Consider the following 21,133-nt stretch of genomic DNA (forward strand, 5'->3'; position numbering starts at 1 on the left):
TTTAATGGATCAAATTTGTCTGGAATATTAGTTTCATGTCAGGTCCGACTTCGTTTATTTTTCTTTTTCAGGGCGCTATTTGCACTATGAAAACAAACGAGGATATGGCCGTTTTTGTTGGCAAGGGATTTGATAGGTCATGTCATCAGAGGACTGAAGTGAGTGCAAAGTGGCCTTGTTGTTCCCCAACACCCGCCTCCAGCAATTTGACTTGACTGAATCGATTTCATACAATGACTGGTATTCAAAAAATCGCTTTTTTAAGGTTGATGCTGAGCATTTCCTCTCGTTGAATAAATGCCATACAAATTAAAATTAGATGGAAAACTGGTAAAACCTTTAATATCTGATTGAACTAAATGAAAGCCATTCCTCAGATGGAGATAGTGGTAAAGACAGACACTTTGAAGAGAGAAGGGTGAGAAGTTTTAGAGACAACATTACAGGCAGAATGACCCATATTTTTATAAAAAAAATAAAAAATCAGAAATAAATTATGAAACTGTAGCTTTTTGCAGATTCGCCTGCTGAACTTATGATTTTCAATACCAATTTCGGCCAAGGACAAGCACAGGACCTACTGAGGCCATTCTGCGCTGAAGTTAAACTACCTCAGATGGCACTTAAAGTCGTAAAAACCCTAAAGGAGAGGGTTGAGGAAGTCATATGGAAGAAAGAAGAGAATATAGAAAGGAGGTGGGGCATGGATCTCCCTGCAATGTAAATCCAAGACCCAGTGAAGACCTCGGCAAGGAGTTCTCAATCCAATGGTAGATTTTTTTTTCAGGACCTGTAAACAAAGTATTTTAAAATGTTCAAAATCCCAAATCTCTGTCAAATCCCATCTCCATAACATTTTCCAGACTCCCGACAGGTAGTCAAAGCAAAGACCACCTCTTTGGAAAAGCCTTTTCCTCTGGCTCCCTTTTGTCAGAAAAAATTCAGACACTCTTCGTGTTAAGATTTCCAAAACTAAGAGAAATCAGATGGGAGACCCTCGTACTTTGAGACTTGCCTTATTGCCATTCAAACTCACCTGAATGGTTTTTCAAAATTACCTTTCCGTTTTCGCGTTTTAGAACTCTTACTGACACCCTATTCGCTGTGACACTCCAAAATAGGACAAATTCTCGTTCTGTGACTCGGTTAAGAAGAAGAATGAAGGTCCAAGAATCCTTTTTATTGAGACTAATCTTTGGGTTTTGGTAAAAGGAAGTCTTCGTAGACGATTCCAGACTCTGGGTGTGAATCTATAAGTAATTATAGACAGAAATTTGTAGCTGAAGATTAACTCTGCCCAATTATTAAGGGAACTCTTATTATTTACAGTTCTATTTCCTGGAGATTGGACAAGGCAAATAAAACCTGGCCTCTTAAAAATCTGCAATTCATAATGATTAAAATATGTAAATATTCAGCTTGTTAATCGTAAAATGAAATTGGTCAGAAAATCTTTATTTCAGAAGATCCAGCAAAAGATTGGATATGAAGGCATCTGAGTTTCTTCACATTGCAATGCGTGTCCTTCAGTGACTGCTGGGGGTCTGATGAAGTTGAAGATGGCTGCCACTGAAAAAATAGAATAGATAATGCAACATTTGATAGGCATGTTTTATATCAATCCATATGTTTTTTTGTGGCTGGTAAAATCAGTGAAACCACTTTTGAACTATGATCAGATGCATTTCTAATATGATATCATATGAAATTAAGCATATGCAGTAAAAAATCCCAAATTAATCTTAAGGAAAAAAAATGGGTATTTTACACAAATATCGTTCTTTATAGAATAAGGTTACATATCTTATAGCAATACAATTTTAAAGCATAATTAGTATCAAAATATATACCTGGTTTTAGCTTCTAGACAAAAAATAAATATTTTTTTTTTTTATAATCAGAAAAATTCTGATCACAAAAGATTAGAATCATAGTTAGAACATTTATAAAGATAAAATATCATGAGAGCAGACCTTTCTCCTCTTGGAGGCCTATTGTAAAATAAATGAAACTGTACACCATATATCACATAAAATAAAGCGTATGTAGAAGATAAAATAAAAAATATCTGACCAAAAAACAGGCTCATTGCTAGCAACATTCTATTAGCAGGATATATAAATGCATAACAATACAAATTTTACAGCATAATTGTTATATATCTAGAAGAACTGAATAAATACTCCATTTTTCTTCAAACATAAATATAGATTTTTCTTTATCAGTAAAATCTAGCTACAGACTAGAGCTATAAATGAAAAACTTATAAAGCTAAGATATCACAAAAATAGACCCAATTCTGCTTGTAGGCCTTTTGTAAAAAAAAAAAAAAATTTATATATATGAGACTATTTTCCACATATCACATAAGATTTAGCATAGCACACATTATGGTATAAATAATACAAAAAAACCTAGACGTATTGCAAAAACATTCAGTGTATAGCAAGGACATTAAATCAATACAAATACAAAGCACACTTATCAAAATACCTTTTGTTTTGCTTCTAGTTCAACCGAGAAAATACATATTTTCTGAAACATATCATATTTTCTTTTTTTATCAATAAACTAGCATCATTGAGAAGTTGAAGAAGGCAGAGATATTACAAAAAATGGAACTAAATATGTTTGCATGCCTTTGGTAAAAATTAACAAGATGATTATCATGGTGAAAAGCTTGTAAAATTCAATCAATGATACTTAGATATGAAAGATTTGAGATATACAAAAAAAAAAATCACTCTTTCCAAGAGAAGATCTTCATAAAACAGATCAAACTATACAGTTGCAGCTACACAGGTCTGTACATTTCCATTTTGCCTTCTTACAAGCACAACGTGTGCCACATCCACTTTTACTCTTGCAACCACATTTAATCAGCTCACTGCATGCTTTGGATGCTATAGGTCTTGTGATCCAGTTTGGTGTCCATGCCTGTGATTCTCTGTTGAAAGTCCACCCCCAGCCTTCAGCAGATGGGAGATTCTGTTCCCATTTGTCACAGGTTGACCATATTCCTCTTGATAGATGACCCTTCAAGTGTGCTGACAGAGCATCTTGAGTAGGAGGAATATTTTCCATAGTTTTTTCTTTCTGACAATACAATATTTTTCTTGCTTCGTCTACCCATTCAACATCACTGCTCTTGTCATAGAGGACAACTGTATAACGCTCTAGAAGTTTGAAGTGATAACTTTCCTTGTCAAGATCTGTAAAAGGGTTTTGTGCCACGAACATAAATGCCTTAGTTACATCAGGATAATGGTACCATGCTGTCCATGCCGTAGTTTTACCTCTTCCATAGAAGGATGAAGTTGTATCACATCCTGTAAAAACAGTGAAATACTGGAAGGGATATACATCTTTCTTCGCCTAAAGAGGCACAAATTGTGTTGATATGATGGTAGGTAAAGTTTCTCCTGTGCCAAAACCAACCCAGATATTCAAATCAGGTCTTATTGACATTAGATGATGAAATTTTCCAATCAAAATGACAAGGACATCACTATCCACAGTCCTGATCAAACAATTCTTGTGACCTTCTTTCATTGCATCCTGAATATGAACTAGCAGCCTTGTATCTGCTTCCTCGTGGTCGCATCTTGGGATTACATGACTTTTGTACCAACAATTATGGCATCTTGTCCTGAAGTTATGACAACTTCTTTTTCGTCAGGAACTGTCATTTTAGCAACCTTATGAGATAAGAGAGCAAGAGTTCTTGCTTGTTGTTGGAGTCTTTGAGAAGTCTTGCCAGTTTAATGGTATTTTGTTCCCTTTCTTCAACTTTTCTTCTGATCCCCTGGCCTCGCTTTTCTCTGGTGGACTCTTTTTAGACTATTTGTGATATAAGTGTCCCAAACAATGTCAATTCGCTGGCATGTTTCTAGCTGTTTCAAGATGTAAGGAACGAAGATGCATTCAGCATACTCACCGGGGAAAAGGTGGCAACACTTGCAGTAGGTAGCATATGCACGATAGCAGCTCCATCAAGAAACTTTGCATCAAAATTATCTGGTGCATTAGCCTTATCCTCACTCTTGATTATGTTTTGGATGTCAGACTTTTTTCCAAACCGCAGTTTTCCACCATTAGACAAAGAAGGTGGAAAAGGGTGATTCTCATGTTGAAAGAATGCATCCATGTCACTGTCTCTATGTTGCATGACAATATACAATCGAGAGAAGAGAGAAACGTCATTCTTCAGGAGATCCATTCCCGCGACTTTCTGCTTTTGCAATTTCGGCCTGGGGCATCTGAAGAGAGCTAGTTTGTTCTTTTTGATCGGGGTGTGAATTGATTTTTTACAGTCTGTGACAACATCTTTGTAGTACTGGTTATATTGCTCAGTTCCTAATGTTGTTATTGTTCTTACCGTAGTTATCACAGAATCATCCATGACATTTCTTGTATCTAAGACCAGCAACTCATTACCACTATCATTACCAGAATAGAAATTATATATTTAAGTTCCTTTTAACATATTCAATGAAAGTTATTTTAAGATCAGGATATGAGAGAGGAGTCAGAGCCGGAGTCGTAAATTTAAAATTTGCATGAGTCGGAGCTGAAGTCAAACTCTTATAGATGCGACTCTACACACTTATATCTACATATTCATAAGTAAAAAGTAGAATTGAGCAGCACTAACCAAGAACTCGTCCTACTGGTAGGCTTCACTAGCCTCAGTGGAAAGAAAGTAATACTTGTTAAGCTTAAGAAAAAATGAAACTTCTGGTTCAATACAAATGCCCTCAGCAGGAGCTAGCCATGCCGGCCATAGGCTGGGTTCATAGTCACTTGATATTTGATCATTTTAATGTTCTTAATGGCCCCAAAGAGGATCCTGCCACATGGTTTGCATGATTTTGTAACATATAACCCTTTGTAAGCTTGTATAGATATATTGATGGCAGCCATCTTGAAATTCCAATATAGCCGCCAAGATGGGGTCATATGAGTTGGTTCAGGGACAATTTTGTAGCTAAGGTATCAAACAACATTTGTACCAAGTTTCATGCTTTTGTCCGGAAAGTCCCCAAATCACCAAAAATGGGGTTTAGCTGCCTGACTATAAGTTACACACACCTCGAGTCTGTCATTATGAGAGTAATCTGGGATGTTCAGCGGTCTGATGAAAGAAATCAGGTGTCAGAGTCCGGGAAGCGTCTGCCTCCGGTCAATACTGACGGACCGCTATTGACTTGACATGGAGGATAAGTGAGGGCAAATTAGAATACTTATCAGTGTAGATGCACAGGTGAAAGATTAAAGGAATGATTTAAAAGTGAGAAGTTACTATGACGGAGGGATACTTAGGGCGGATGCATGACAGGGATATCACAAGGCTAAAGGGATACTTTCAGTAGAGTGGAATGCTGTTAGCGGGGAGGGGAAAGTACGTCAGAGGGAGGGAGGGGGAGAGAGGGAGGAAAGGAGGGAGAGAGGCAAGGCTGATAATACTTCACTGTTATTATTTGTCAAATATTTTGAACGGATCTGCCAGAAGATAATCTACGCGGGGAGCTCTGACATGATTGCTTTTTCAGCGATGATTTAAACATGTGCTCGATGAATGCCATTCGCTGCTGCATGGCTTTGATGTATTAGTCAATTTGTCGGTGCAAATCCGCGCTGTCATGTTGTCCCGTCGCATTTCTTTGCGTCCGAAAGAGGAGGACGGAATGCGAAAGGAGAAAGGTTGATTTGAAAGACCTGCAGGAGAAGCTGATACACCTCTCTCTCTCTCTCTCTCTCTCTCTCTCTCTCTCTCATACGAAGTCAGCGAACATCTCATAAGCGCGGAGCCACGGAATAACAACTCAACAATAATACCGAAAGCTTGTTTGTCACTTCTAATTGTCATCTTGGGAGATATCTGGGTAGGAAGAGAGAGAGAGAGAGAGAGAGAGAGAGAGAGAGAGAGAGAGAGAGAGTGTTTCTGCTTGCTATTAACATATATCACCTGGCTCGGGACAACACACACACACACATACCTGAGACTTCGCTGCTGAACAACAAGCTCCCATCAAGCAGGAACGTCTTAATCCCACAAGCGAATCAGGAGCATTGCTTCATTATGCACAACCGCGCATGACCATTAACTCCAGACATCTTAACGTTCAACGTTAACCCACGTCAGCCTATGTTATACACTGCATAGTGTAATTTCATGGCATAATGAATCGTAAAACCTCTGTTGTATTTATAAAATGTATTGATGTTGTTAACTTACTTTTTCTTGTAGGTTCGACAGGTAGTTTTTTTTTTTGAGAACATTTTTATTCTCCACTGATGAAAATAAAAATTATAACCTAAAGAAAGGTAAATAGAAAATACAATACGACTAATATACAGTGTAAAACTAATGGATAACAAAAATTTGATTTTTACAGATAATATACTTAAGAGCTGTTGCACCGATCTTGCATATGATTCCATCATATTATCAAGTTAATCTCAGTGTAATAAGCATCAGAAAGAATTATTATATGCATAATACCTATCTGAAAACCTATAAACTCTGAACTGGTTTACCTGCTGATTTAATCTTATATATTTCCACCGAGAAATTCAAGTCATTTCAAATAAAACGACGAATTTGAGCTAAGTATTAAGATAAACTCTGTCACTTGGAGATGGTTATCCAACGCCAGCCTAGAATTAAGCTATCGGGAAAAGATAATCCACAGATGAGGCGAGGCTGGGTGTTTTTTTGTGTTTTCTAACAACTATAACGAATACCAATGAATCAGTTGATTTGATCTTCTATTCTTAAGCTTTTGATGTCACTATGAAAGGTAATCTGATTGCGGGAAATACCAAGGAGAGACTTTAGTCATTACAACTAAATAAGTTGAATCCTGAGAAAATGTAATAAACACATTGATGGAAATATAGCTGTTAATATAAATCTGGAACTGGTAGATTTTCGAGTTCCTAAACTGTTACAAAGTACGAACTGGGAACGAGGATTAATTGCAAAAGAATGTATGTATGAGTGTACGTACCATAACCATGTGTGCATGTACAGTATATCACAAACACACACACCACAGAGGCAGCGACAACTTCCTCCCATCATCATCTGGTACAAAACTTTCGCGTCAAACTCAAAGTAAGAAGTTTACCAGACAGAATAAATTGTGGATGTAACATAAGCCACCGTCAATCTACACAGCAAGAGGTATATACAGTTTAACAAGGCAATCATCAAGAGACGATCCAGAAGAATCACAAACGCATTACTGTCAATCATCCGATGATAAAAAAAATTCTTCATAAAAACTAGCTCTTATTATCTTTTTATACTCAAGTGGCTTTACCCCACAGTTCATAACAACTTTTGTCCATCTTAGGAGGACACGGCACAAGTTCTTTTTAATCTCTGCTATCTGTTAGAGGCAAAAAATAAATAAATAAATAAATAAATAACAATGATGACGAAATGCAACTTGAACTGAAATGTTTTTCTGGTCGTTTCATACGAATGACAAAAACTACAACGATAAATGGAATATTATAGTAACTTGCTAATTTAGAAGAAACCTCTGACTATGCACAACAAGTAGATGGAAAGTTGCCTTCTAACTCCCCCCCACCCCTCAACCAAAGAAAGATATGAGAACTTTATGGTACAGAGAAATACAAAAATAAATTGCGTTTGCAATTAGAAAAATGAGATAATTCAAGATAACAAAGCGATTATTATGCAAACTGAATTATTATTCCAAGTCAACTGAGCATCTGCTATAAAGGAAATGGTAAAGTTAGCCTCACATGATTAAGAACAAAATAATTACCAGTCATGATGCAAAAAACACATCTATTTTCATTGCTGAATTCTGCAATACCGAGTACCTAACAACGCATGACCTGGTTGATGAATGAATAAAACGTTCAAAAACCACCAGTGACACGTGACAGCAAGCTGACAGGTAATTTACACCTTTCGCATCACCAGCACAGCTAATCCCACCACGCCTGCTTATTTCTCGTATCACAAGAACCAGACAGCTAACGTCATTAATGAAATGTTGAAATCTCTGGGGGATTCTCAACCGTACTTTGATAAGCTTTAGAATAGTTATTAGATGATTATTAACGCTGGGATATAAGCTACGTTTTATTATTCGGTCAGAATCACGATTCCTAATACATTTTGAAGGAATCTGGGAGATTTCAGTAATGCAAGATAAATGTTCGTCATAAAATGTATTCTCCCTCTCTTCATCTTACACACACACACACACACAAGGATTTCCAAAAACAACCTCTCTCTCTCCGTTTGAAGCGAAAACAATTTATCGCTCTTACACTTCTTAAAACCTTCAGGCATTTGTTAACATAATATGTAAACGAACCTTACAAAAAGTACCAATGACCCACAATACAAATGTGAGATCGCATTTTCAATCTACTTACCAGTATAGAGTATTCATTCCTAACCCAGTGAATCTACTGTGCTAACAGGAGATTCCGCCAAAATGTAATTTGTTACCATGTCTCATGAATTTTGCAACCGTCTTGATTAGTACTTTCAGTCATGTGGTTTTCTCACACCTGACAACAACTCCTTTCATTTAATATCTCAAGCATTACACATGAACAGCAAGGCATGGAATATTATTAACGACCGAAAAAGGAAGCAGAGAGAGCTTTGGAAGCCGTCAATAACACGAGAAGAGAGACGTTAATAAAAAGCAGATTTAAATAATACGTAGTTCTTCAATTCCTCGACATCTGAGAAGACGCAAAAATAGTCATGTCACAGGCGCTAGCAAACGACGGACAAAGACATACGGCAGATGTTTCCTAATGACGTCTGAAGTCCAGTGGAAATATTTCAAGTCGTTCCTTGATGCTCGATTACAAATGGAAAAAGCACCCGGACGAATTTCAGTGTTTTTCTGAGAAACGGTGCGAGTCAATAACATCAGTTTTAGGGGGAAAATACGTAAGATGTGAAATTATGAAAACTTATTTCATGAAGCGTTTTATTTTCGAAATTCAATCAATTACGTAGGCAAAAGTACATATAGGCAGGAAACGTGACATTGGAATCACTTCTCAAAGAGCATGATTCTCAAAAAAAAAAAAAAAGCTACGTAGCTTTCTCTCTCTATAGGACTCTTCGGAAAGTGAGAAACTAAATAGTAGAATACGAATTTGTATGAAACTAAGTCAATTAAGTCATTCCAAGCTAGTAGTAGAAAAATAATGTTTCCATTTTATAATAATAAAAAGTTATAAAACACCCGTACAGATCAGAGTAAAAGCTTGTTCACAATCAAACCATATCAATTATACCAAGCAATTAAGCTAAACCAGTAACAGAAGCGAATGTCAGGTTTTCACTCTTTCTTCCATGTTCAAGAAATAAAAATGGAAAGAAACGAGTGAATAGAGACTTGACTGCATTTTGCGGCCGAGAAACTCCAAGTTTGTATATTTAGTGGAGGTGCATTTCGTACCTTAAAGGAGACTGAGGGCAGAGGAACACACGAGATTCGCTTAATAGCCATAATGAAGGGATTAAGAAGGCTCTTGCCCCGGGGCATCTCTGGATGAATGGGTATAGAAGCTGAGATAGAACTTCCCAACATCAGAACTGTTGTGGATTTGCTGACAACAAAAACAATACAGCAACATCAACGACTGTCGTGGATTGGTTGACAATAATAACAAACAACATAGCAACATCAGCAACTGTCGAGGATTTGTTGACAACAACAAAAACAATACAGCAACATCAAAAGATTTGTCGTGGATTGGTTGATAACAACAAAAACAATACTGCAATATCAACAACTGTCGTGCATTAGATGATAACAACAAAAAACATCACTGTAGCATGAACAACTGTCGTGGATTGGTTGACAATAACAAAAACAACACTAACATCAACACCTGTTGTGGATTTGTTGACAACAAAAAAATCTTAACATAACAACTGTCGTGGATTTGTTGACAACAACAAAAAATACCATCGCAACATCAACAACAGAGGTGGAATTGTTGACAACAACAAAAGAAAGCAACACCAACAACTGTCGTGGATTTGTTGATAACAATAAAAAACAACATCGCAACATTAACAATGTCGTGGATTTGTTGACAACAATAAAAAATATCATCGCAACATTAACAAGAGAGTCGTGGATTTGTTGACAACAACAGAAGCAACACAGCAACATTAACAACGGTCGTGGATCTGTTGACAACAAAAAAAACCAGCAACATTAACAACTGTCGTGGATTTGTTGACAGCAACAAAAACAACTCCACCAACATAACCTGAAATTTTGCACGTAAGGACCGACGGCGAGGAATATTTATTTTCCTAATCTCTCCCACGCATAATAATCTCGTCCTTTGAAAGAAGGCTATTTAAGGAAATATGGGAATACGGAAGAAGCTGAGAGATATCTGTTGTTCTGTTTGATGGATCATTGCTGTTGTATGACGATAACGAAATGATTTTATGTCCCAGTTTTATAATCATTTCAGTCTGAAATGCCTCTTACCCCTGACATATCAAGCAGTTGTTTTTTGTCTTAACTGTTCTTCTGTAATTAGGGACGGTACTTAGACGTGACAACAGTATCTGTGAACTATATGCAAATCATTACTTCAAAACGAATTCGAAAGTTTTTGATCTTATGAATTTTACCCTCAGCACTAAGTCTTGTCCAGCAAAGTTAAAAAAAAAAGCATTAATAAAAATAAGTGAAACATAAGTACATAATTACGGAAAAGTAACGAAACACCATAAAGATACTTGTGAAATGCGCAAAAAAAAAAATGTTGTTTACTGAAGCAATAATTATTTTACGTTATTTATAACGCATTCGGAATATATTTATTGCTTTCCAGGAAATAATCTGGAACCAAAGGATGAGTTTCGTCATTAGCGTTTGAAATGTCGACACCATACAGTGTATTTAGTTTATTCCAAACAATGTTCCAATGTCGGAATTTGATTTATAATCCCATCTCTACAACTTTTAATAACGACTTATATCACCATATAGACAGGTTTCAGAACCTGCGCAGCCGTGTACGTTGAGAGAAATAAAATGGTCTATAACGCTTGTAACAGCGCCCTATAATGTAACTCTGATATTCCTTCAGCCTAGGCATAAGGAAACGATTAAATTCCCTTCGCATACGCAACACGAGCCACGACGCGGACGAAAAGAAGGCCATCTTCTAATTACGCTTAATTAATCCGGGAAAAGCTCCTTCGAGGTGACGGGGACCTCATTCATTTGAAACCTTGGCAAACAAGAGAACGAGAGGCCGAGAGAGTGCGTTCGTTTGCAGTCCATACATATTTAACGTATGTGACGTCGTAGCGTCGTTTCCCTTCCGCAAATGAACGCAACCTTACACTGTCCAGTCTCTTCTGACTGCGTGCTGTTTATTTTTCTCTAAACTCCAAACCTTTTGGCGACTCTTCCTTCCTGCTGAAATTATCTATTGCCTTTAGAGATTAAGGCACCGAAAACATAACAATTAGGCGTGACAAATGTTCAATATTTAAGGACCTATTTTTGGGTATTATTAGCTTCAAAAGTTTCTTAAAAACTATGTAGCTCTATATTTAGGGAATTCTTTAAAGTCAAATACGGTTCCTCATATATATATATATATGTGTATATATATATATATATATATATATATATATATATATATATATATATATATATATATATATATATATATATACATGTGTGCGTGTGCTCTGGTAATGCAATAACGAATAATAAAACGAGTTATCAAAACAGGGGCGTGACAGATAAGCGAGGCATACGCAACATTTCAAGAAATATCAGAAGATAAAGAAACAAATAATAAAAGCTTAAGAAATGCCTATTTTTAAAATAAATAATAAAAGCTTAAATCATTCAAAACCTCTGTTCGTCACTATTTCACTCTCGATATCACCATCACCATTCACCATCACCGTCACCATTTTTCTTGTACTAATACTTTTACTATAATCGTCTACCTTCCACAACACAATCACTATCATTCTCTACATCAGGATTACTTTCAACGTATTCATCACGACCATCATCACCATCTTCACCATCATCATCGCCATCTTCACCATCATCTCTCTTTCCGAAGTTATTTACGAGAAGTTAGGTCCCGAACGAGAAGAAGAAGAAGTTGGTCCTAAGTGATCTCCATTTCAGCAACAATAACCGGATTAGATGATTAAGTTTATTAGTGTCAAGTTGCCCTTCATCAACGGTGAGAGGGAAACGACGACTTAATTCCCCCTCTCTCTCTCTCTCTCTCTCTCTCTCTCTCTCTCTCTCTCAAGGGAAACGAAGACTTAATTTTCACTTAAAGGAGTGTATTTTTTGACATCCAGTCCCCTTCTCTCTCTCTCTCTCTCTCTCTCTCTCAAGAGAAATTTTCCCTTCAAGGAGTGTATCTCCTGGACCCTCAATACCCCCTGCCCCACCCCCACCCTCCCTCTGCTCTCTCTCTCTCTTTCTCTCTAATGGGAAACGAAGACTTAATTTTCGCTTCAAGTAGTGTATTCCTAGACCCCCAATCCGCACCAACTCCTTCTCTCTCTCTCTCTCTCTCTCTAAACGTTTCAAGTAAGATAATTAGGCGAGTTGTGTTGGTCTTGAGGAGAAATGCCGAGAGACAGAGATGGTCTCTCTCGGCTCTTGGAGAGTCCGTAGACAAATGTTGACGTTGGCCATAACTTGCCAAATAACGCCTTTGCGGGCACGGCTGAGAGATGATGCCCTCTCGGGGAGAGAGAGAGAGAGAGAGAGAGAGAGAGAGAGAGAGAGAGAGAGAGAGAGAGAGAGAGAGAGAGAGAAAGAGGGGAGAGTTGTTATATATACACTATTCGCTTTCCTTCCGCACATGCTACTTTTCAACTCGTGATGCCCTCTCAAAAAGAGAGAGAGAGATATATATCATTCTTTCCTTCCTCACAAGCTACTACTGGTGAAGAAGAAAAAATGTTTGCACAATCTAAAAAATCAGTTCTAAGAAATTCTGTGGAACCTACGTACACTACTAAATCGATAAAAAAAAAAATTAGATCAACCTCCTGGTGGCAATTAAACTGAAATATGTAATTCGGTTGAAAGAACTTCAAAGTGAAAACAGAAATAACTATTTTTATTTTATTTTCTATATGTACTTCAGTTAACTCGGTGACTATAATAATCACTTCACATTAAAAAAAAATAAACAACAAGGCGTTTGTTGTTTATTTGTTTTATTTTTTAACACATTCGGATTAATATTGCAAAACTCGTGTGGTTTGGCAGTTCGCACAGCAAGGTTCAAATCTGACATTGAAATACAACAGTAGCCCAAAAAATAAAAATAAAAATCCAAGCAAGCTACAAAAATAAAAATAATAATAATGATAATAATAATAATTATAACCTCACAGAAACTATCAACAACATCCAAACCTACTGTCAGAATCAGCGATAAACAAAGCAAGCAAACAAACAGACGAGGAATGTGGAAAAGCAATTTCCTCCGTCGTCACGTAACGGTGGAATTGTAGGTCCTGTGACAAAATCATTATTGGCGTCGATATGGCAATTTCGCTGTGCGTAAAAGATTTCGAAGGTCACTTGTGTGTCAGCTTTTAACGAAGAATGGTTGAGTATTCGTCTTTCCCGGAAGGATTTGCAGTCGGTGGAAATCAAAATCTAGTCTGTTCACAAAATAAAAACAGAAAATGTTTAAAAACAAAATCTAGTCTTCTCAAAAAATAAATAACAAACAGAGAATATTTAAAAACAAAATCTAGTCTTCTCAAAAAATAAATAATAAACAGAACATGCTAAAAACAAAATCTAGTCTTCTCAAAAAATAGATAATAAACAGAAAATATTAAAAAATCTAAGAACTTCTGCTTTATTTAAAGTTATTTAATTGGTCAAAAGATGTATTTTGGCCTCCCTAAGATACACACCAAAGCATGCGATAAAAAAAAAGTACTATAAATATACATAAAACTATTTTAGTTTTTATTTTTTATAAAATCACATAAGCTTGATATACCTTCGTTTTCTATACAGTTTTATGCACACGCAAAAAAAAGAGGAAACAGAAAAAAGAAATATTCTTTTTTTTTTTCAGCGTAAATTCTCTTCAAATACGAAATGGACAAAATCGGATCACACAATACGTGAGGAGACTATAGCAAAAGATTTATCTTAGTTGTTCCAATATTGTTTAATAAAAAGAGAGAGAGAGAGAGAGAGAGAGAGAGAGAGAGAGAGAGAGAGAGAGAGAGCAATGAAAACATGAAGTTCGGAAGATGAAAACCGAATACACAATCTACATCCGGCGGTCCAAAGTCACTTGATTGTAGGGAAGAGGTGTACGAAAGTCTTGATGAATTTTCGGGTATGTATCTCCTTTAATGGTTATTATTAATGAAAATTATAAGTGGATACTGACATTTACTCTACATGTGTCATTTAAGGAATGTAATCACACTAACAAAAGAATATCCAACGTCTAATAATTTAGATTCTAGAATTGATGAAAAACCAAAAGCACCACATAACTTCACAATATTTCAAGGACGTTTTTCTTTTTATTTCAGGGCAAGTCTCTCTAAACGCTACAGGTCCAGAAAATGAAGGGAGACCGACAAGAAACGCTTTGAAAAAATCCAGATTTAATCAAAGAAACCTAGATTTAATAAATCAATATATCCGTAGGTTTTTTCAGTCTCCTCCTGGCCAGAATTTGTACCTAGCTGATTAATTTTCGAGGTATACCATAAGTCCACCTATAAAACAAGTTTATATTTAATATCTTACAACAGTGTCATGATCCAAACAACCGGTTATTTTTCGGCTTCGTGGAAAACCAGAACAGGCATGCGGGGGGGCAAGGCTACCGAAAGTTTTACCAATGACCACGAAAATTTATATAATGTGGGGAAAATGAGGGAGAAGGGTTCCCGGCGCACAGAGTCCCACACACACACACACAGCCACAGTTATAATTAGAAGTAATCAATTTGGGGCTTGAGGTGCATAGAAGGATTTAGAAAGAAACAATGCAACTATTAGGTAGGTCCTACTACAGCGAGTGAAGGCCTAAATGCTCAGAAGAGAATGCTCAGTAATGTATTATCTAAGAGCAATCTTCCAAAGAAAACGTAATATTGTTTGTCTTTTTCCTCCCTTCTTGCCGGAAGTATTTTCATTATAATATATTAAAGATGTATTATAGCGCTGGATTATTTCTGGATTATTAGGAGAATACTGAGAGAGTTAGAGAGGAGGAGAGAGAGAGAGAGAGAGGAGAGAGAGAGAGAGAGAGAGAGAGAGAGGAGAGAGAGAAAAGTACCGCCAATCGGTTAAAGTAGGCACCTAGAACAGAACAAAGTCTCGGTACCAGAGAAAACAATCTAAAATAAGGATATGAATCATTTTTAGGACGCTTCAGTTTTCTGAGTAATAACATGGGAAATTATTGCACTGGAGGTGACAGTTAAACTAAGAAAGAAAGTGAGCATTGGTGGAAATGTTTCTTGTCAGGGAGAAAGATGAATATTTTTTTTTTCCTAATATATATATATATATATATATATATATATATATATATATATATATATATATATATATATATATATATATATATATATATATATATATATATATATATATACGGAAAGGGAAAGTAGACTGATTAAAGCAATAGAAAAAGAGCATGGCATAGTTTAGTAAACCAGAATTTTTTTTTTGATTGACTTATGGCTAAGACGGAAAACGGTGCCAATTTACTCAAGGAAGGTTCCATGTCGCTTTCTACCTTTACAGGCAATTCGAAGGCAATATTCGGCATCCTGCAACTGTCTACACAAAGCAAAAAGCTGGTTCTTGAAGTGTCATAGTCAACAGTTATGTTTTAATACTGAAATAGATTAAATTTTGGTTGTCACATTCTGAATACAAAGTATTATCGTTAGTCCAGTTTTCTTAATAATAATAATAATAATAAAATAAAATATATAATATAATAATAATAATAATAATAATAATAATAATAATAAAAATATTTATATATATATATATATATATATATATATATATATATATATATATATATTCAATTTTTATATATATATATATATATATATATTCTATATATAATATATATATATATATATATATATATATACATATATATATATATATATATTATATATATATATATATATATATATATATATATATATATATATATATATATATATATATATATATATATATATATATATATATATATATATATATAACACATTACCACACGTGAAAAATAAGGGACAGGGTGCAGGTCTGATGAAACCTGGTCAGGACCTACACTCATGCTCTTATTTTTCACTGTATAATGTGTGATAAATGAATCACGTAAAAAAGTAATTAGAATCATTAGCATCATATATATATACATATAGATAGATAGATAGATAGATAGATAGATAGATAGATAATTAGAAAACTGACTGAGCCAATAAAATGAAATAGACCGCACTCCCAATCTCGCTCTCCCTCTATCAAGTATTGCGAAAAAAAGCCAACTCCTTTTCCCTTTTTAACCGTTCCTTCCTTCTTCCTCCTTCCTGAACTGTCCCTCCCCAGTGCTTTAAACGTCCAATCAGAACGGCAATTAACCTCTGACTCCTGTTAAGCAACCATTAACATCACCATAAAAAAGGAGGGTGTGTGTTAGCCAAAACACTGCCTTGCGATCACCCCCTCTGTAATTTTCACCCATTCTACGAGGTTTCGCCGTATATCCCCATTCCCCATAGCACACAAACTCATGGGGGAGGGGGTAGTAGAAGGGGATATCATTTCCCTATCCCCCCTCCCCCCTCCATTCTCCATACACCCATGGAAGTCTCGCCATAAATATCATGGAATTGAAATTAATGAGGAGAATTTAAGATCGATCAGAGGGGTCCCACTCTCTCTCTCTCTCTCTCTCTCTCTCTCTCTCTCTCTCTCTCTCTCTCATTCGTCGTGTGAGAGACTCCACAAGCAATGGCGAAGTCGTCGTCGTTGTCTCATGCTCAGACGTGATTAGTATTTACTGGTGAAAACATTCAATCTGTATATACTACTGCAGTGCCCAAATGCAATCATTGCAGAGTATGTCTTAATAAAAACCTTTTGAAGCCATATATTGTAATCAATATTTCGCTTGGCGAAATATTGATAACAGGTTAATAGACGTGACTAAGAATACTTGCGTTTTGGATTAATTAATGAGCAAATGGATTTTGGCAAATTTAACGGTTTAACACCTCTTTATTTTAATGTTGAAGTTCCTTAACTCTCCAAAAACTACCGTTTCACCGCAAGAGCTACATTACTGCAAAACCCTGTAGGGAAAAAAAAAAAAAAGATGACTTGTTACCTCTAACTATTACAATTTCTGAGATCGACAGAAAAGGCTAAAACTCTGGTGTTTGCACTAACCAGTAACCTTGAAAAATACGCCCAAGTAATAATATTTGTGAAAGCTAATCTACCCAAATTCCACCAAAATTAGAGGAAAAATGTATACATGCGTTAAGGGGGGTGGGCACCGGTTAGTGACCATTTAACCAATACTCTCAATCCCTGGTGTTCGGTTCGGCCTTTGTAAGCATTTTTTACTGGAACCATGACCTCTGTACCATACCAAGGGCTTTCTAAGATGGTGCCATGACTTTTGTACTATACCACTTGCTTGGTGCCATGACTTTTGTACCGTACCACGGCCTTTTTACAGTGCCATGGTCTTTGCACCGTAGGGTTTTCTATGCTACATTAAATGTTAACATAAATATTCCTAAGAAGTTCGGGTAGTTTTGCATAAAGAAATTAAACTACTAAGGAAAAATGGGGTAGATTCCTCAAGGTTTCCAGATTATTTTCCAATGACGATACCTCGAGTAAGAAAAGTACCATCTTTAGTTTTCCTCCGCACTAGCAGAATTATAGTTTTCAATATCTATTTACAAGTTCACGAATCAACACAGAATTCTACCAGATATTTTGACGAATCAAGGCAGGCCATTTGTGTAGAAACACTTCGTGTAAATATACTGTGCAGAAATCGAGGTCAAGCTTCAGTTATACGAAAAGAAAACAAAATTCTGAATATTTAAGTTACTGTCAATCCCACTTGCTCCTTGGGGGACTGAAACTGCTCTAGCAGATTTGAAAGGATTAAATCGACCACCGATTTTTTTTATTTCATTTTATTTTGAATCGTCGTCAAGCCAAGATTACAGGTGCTGCTGTTACAAGTAACTCTACAGTTCAAACCGTCGCTGGTGTTATTAAGAGTATTAAATAACGCGTAATAAGATTTAACACAATCCGTCCTCTTCGTCAGAGCGAAACGGGGACTTAACATGAGGAACTCGATTCAGCTTTTCTTTTTAACGAAAATTTCCAGGATGCTGCGTCTCTTTCAGCACGGAGGACTCCCCTTAAAAGCAGCCGAGTACCCTCATCATTTTTCCACGTAAAGATAATATACCAAAGAAGGTGAAAGCCAATTTGGTTTTTATCACAGGAGCAGATTAAGGGGGGTGGGGAGGGAGAAGAGACGAAGACAGAGAAGAAATGACTTCAGGACACTCCTTAAGAAACGGACACGCCACTGAGTGAGTATTTTGGCCGCACAAGACGTATCTGAACAGAATCGCCTACAGTACATTCTTGAGAAGCGTGTAATTGTCACTGACCAAAAACAGGTTGCACATCTTGCCCCCCCGCCCCCTTTTTTTTTGTTTCCTCTTTTTTGGGGGGGAAGAAAATAGCCCAACATTATCTCCGATGTCCAACGTGACTCAGGGCCATCCATTTTAGGGGACACGTTTTTATGTAAGAGGTAAAGGATATAATGAGCTACAGCAAAGGGCGTCTAGGAGGGCAGGAGAGGCCAGCGGGGATGGGTGGGGTGGGAGGGGAGTCCCAGGAATCAAGGGGGTGTAAGACTTCCTTTCTCTCTGACACGAAGAGCAAAGAATATGGCATGTGACCTCTTCAGCCGTGGCGATAAATAATTAAAAGTTAAGTGAGTAGGGTGGATACCTTGTATAATTATTCTCACTATGAAGAATACTGACCATTTCAGTATCAGTAATAACAAAAGCCTTTGGATATGAGCACAGACAGATCATGTGCTTCAATAAAAACTGAGGAATTCCCGTATCGCATTCTGGGAATGAATGTTACCTTGACAGAGCCAACACAAGAAGTAAAACAAATGTTAGGTCGTCCACGAAAAAAATTCTACAAGATCTGGGGACGGTATCATCTTGGAAATAAAAGAAAAATTTCTTAAACTGTACAAAGATGTGGATTTTAAACACTGACAACACGAACATTCAGTTGACTACTTCGCAGTAATTCAGTGATATAAATCATTATTTCTATTCTCATTTTATATTCCTTTTATCACTGTTCAAATCACTTCAAACTTTCGAGCTTCGAGTTGGGATTTTCAGGCCGACCGTTATGGTCAGGCATAATCCGTATTAACTACTTATCGTTGAAAGCACTGACTTTTGCATAAGGTTCTTCCATCAGAACTGTAGAGGTAGTCGGTCATAAGAGAATAAACGTCTCTCTAAACCAAAGGCTCCTTTGAGAATTTAGAGGCTAAGATACTGCACATTACATAAGCTAATACTTTTGTATGAGCGCAGAATACAATACATGCGGACGGTCTTACAACTATTGCCACTTAAAATGGAATAAATTCAACTGGTCTATCCAGTAAATTTGACGATTGATCACGTTTCATAAGGGCGTATGATTTACCTGAATTGGTTACATAACGATAAGAAAACCTGTTAAAATATTTAGAACAAAACAAGACGGAATAATCACGTTTCATATGTAGGCATATGATTTACACGAATTGTTCACATAACGATAAGAAAAACTGTTAACATATTGTAATAAAAAAACAAAATGGACCAAGAGCGATTGGGAAAATTGACATATATCATAAGTCGAACAAAACAAGCAGGCAGGAATTTGCTGAAGTGTTTGACGCTACGTGACAAAACTCGAACACTCTGATCCCGATAGATCTCGTGGAGGGTCTATGATCAGCGTCAATGGATTCTGGGTTTGACATTAAATCCTCGTCCGCGTACTGCGAAGGTCTTCAAGCGAGCAGAGAAAATTATCGTGGAAGAGTTTATATCGAGTGGATATATAGAAGTTAGAGGGGCTTTATTCTAAACAAACCAGATGTTGGTGCTATCTGTGGACTATTTGTTCTAAAAAAAAAAAAAAAAGAAAAAAATTCAGAAGAAATTTTCATAAACATATGCATCTTCTCTTCTCTCTCTCTCTCTCTCTCTCTCTCTCTCTCTGTATTTTTTAGCTGACAAAATAAAACCAGCTACTTCTTCCGTAATGGTTTTTCCACTGAAGTGGTTGTGTGGAAAATCTTGAAAAATATATTTTTTTCATAGTAATGGTATACAGCAAATAACATCAGAAATATTTAACTTTTCACAACCCCTTCATAACAACTTGTACCTCAACAACTGCAACCACGTCTCAAGGAAATGGAAAATGAACTATGAATGAAAATAAATCAAGCCTTCAGGGCGAGTCGTTACATCTTCATGGAATACAACTGAGCAACTGAGAATATCATCGCTTTTTCAGGAAAGAAATCCCCGAGAGTTATTGATACGTCAATTAGAAAGTTAAGATAAGTGAATCGTCAAAAAAAAAAAATTATAATAATATAAATAAAATAAATATCAAAATCTTAATTTATCAGTATGTCAAGTTCATATATACATACTTCTGGTACTCGTGCAAAGAGAATTTTACTTAGATATCAGAAGCGTCAATTTTAAGCGAAGTTATAGCGTAACTTCTTCAATGAACTCCTCCAGCCTCAAAGAACTGTTGAGAAGGAAAGCAGTACTTTCTGAACCTCCGAAAACACAGAAGCAAGAGGAGAGTTCGGCATTCGAAATACGAATACCTTACAGGATCGATCACGGCGATAATCCAAACAAGAGATTCCTCTTATTCCTCTTCTTCACTCCAGTGAGTAAGACTTGAGGCAGGCTGTTCGT

At 36.3% G+C, this 21,133-nt stretch overlaps 1 protein-coding gene across 5 annotated transcripts in view; it reads right to left on the reverse strand.

Moving 5' to 3' along the window:
* LOC136837365 (uncharacterized) overlaps positions 1 to 21,133 on the reverse strand; it is a 459,192-nt gene that overhangs the window by 130,743 nt on the left and 307,316 nt on the right. Inside the window, exon 3 of one of the 5 annotated variants that reach the window (XM_067102120.1) lies at positions 13,468 to 13,714. The exons of the other annotated variants lie outside the window; for them this stretch is intronic. The gene's annotated coding sequence lies outside the window, so the exon portion shown is untranslated. The remainder of the gene's footprint in view (positions 1 to 13,467; positions 13,715 to 21,133) is intronic. 5 annotated transcript variants of the gene reach the window in all.

This window comes from Macrobrachium rosenbergii, chromosome 59, assembly GCF_040412425.1.
Source record: "Macrobrachium rosenbergii isolate ZJJX-2024 chromosome 59, ASM4041242v1, whole genome shotgun sequence".
In the NCBI taxonomy this organism is placed as follows: Eukaryota; Metazoa; Arthropoda; class Malacostraca; order Decapoda; family Palaemonidae; genus Macrobrachium; species Macrobrachium rosenbergii.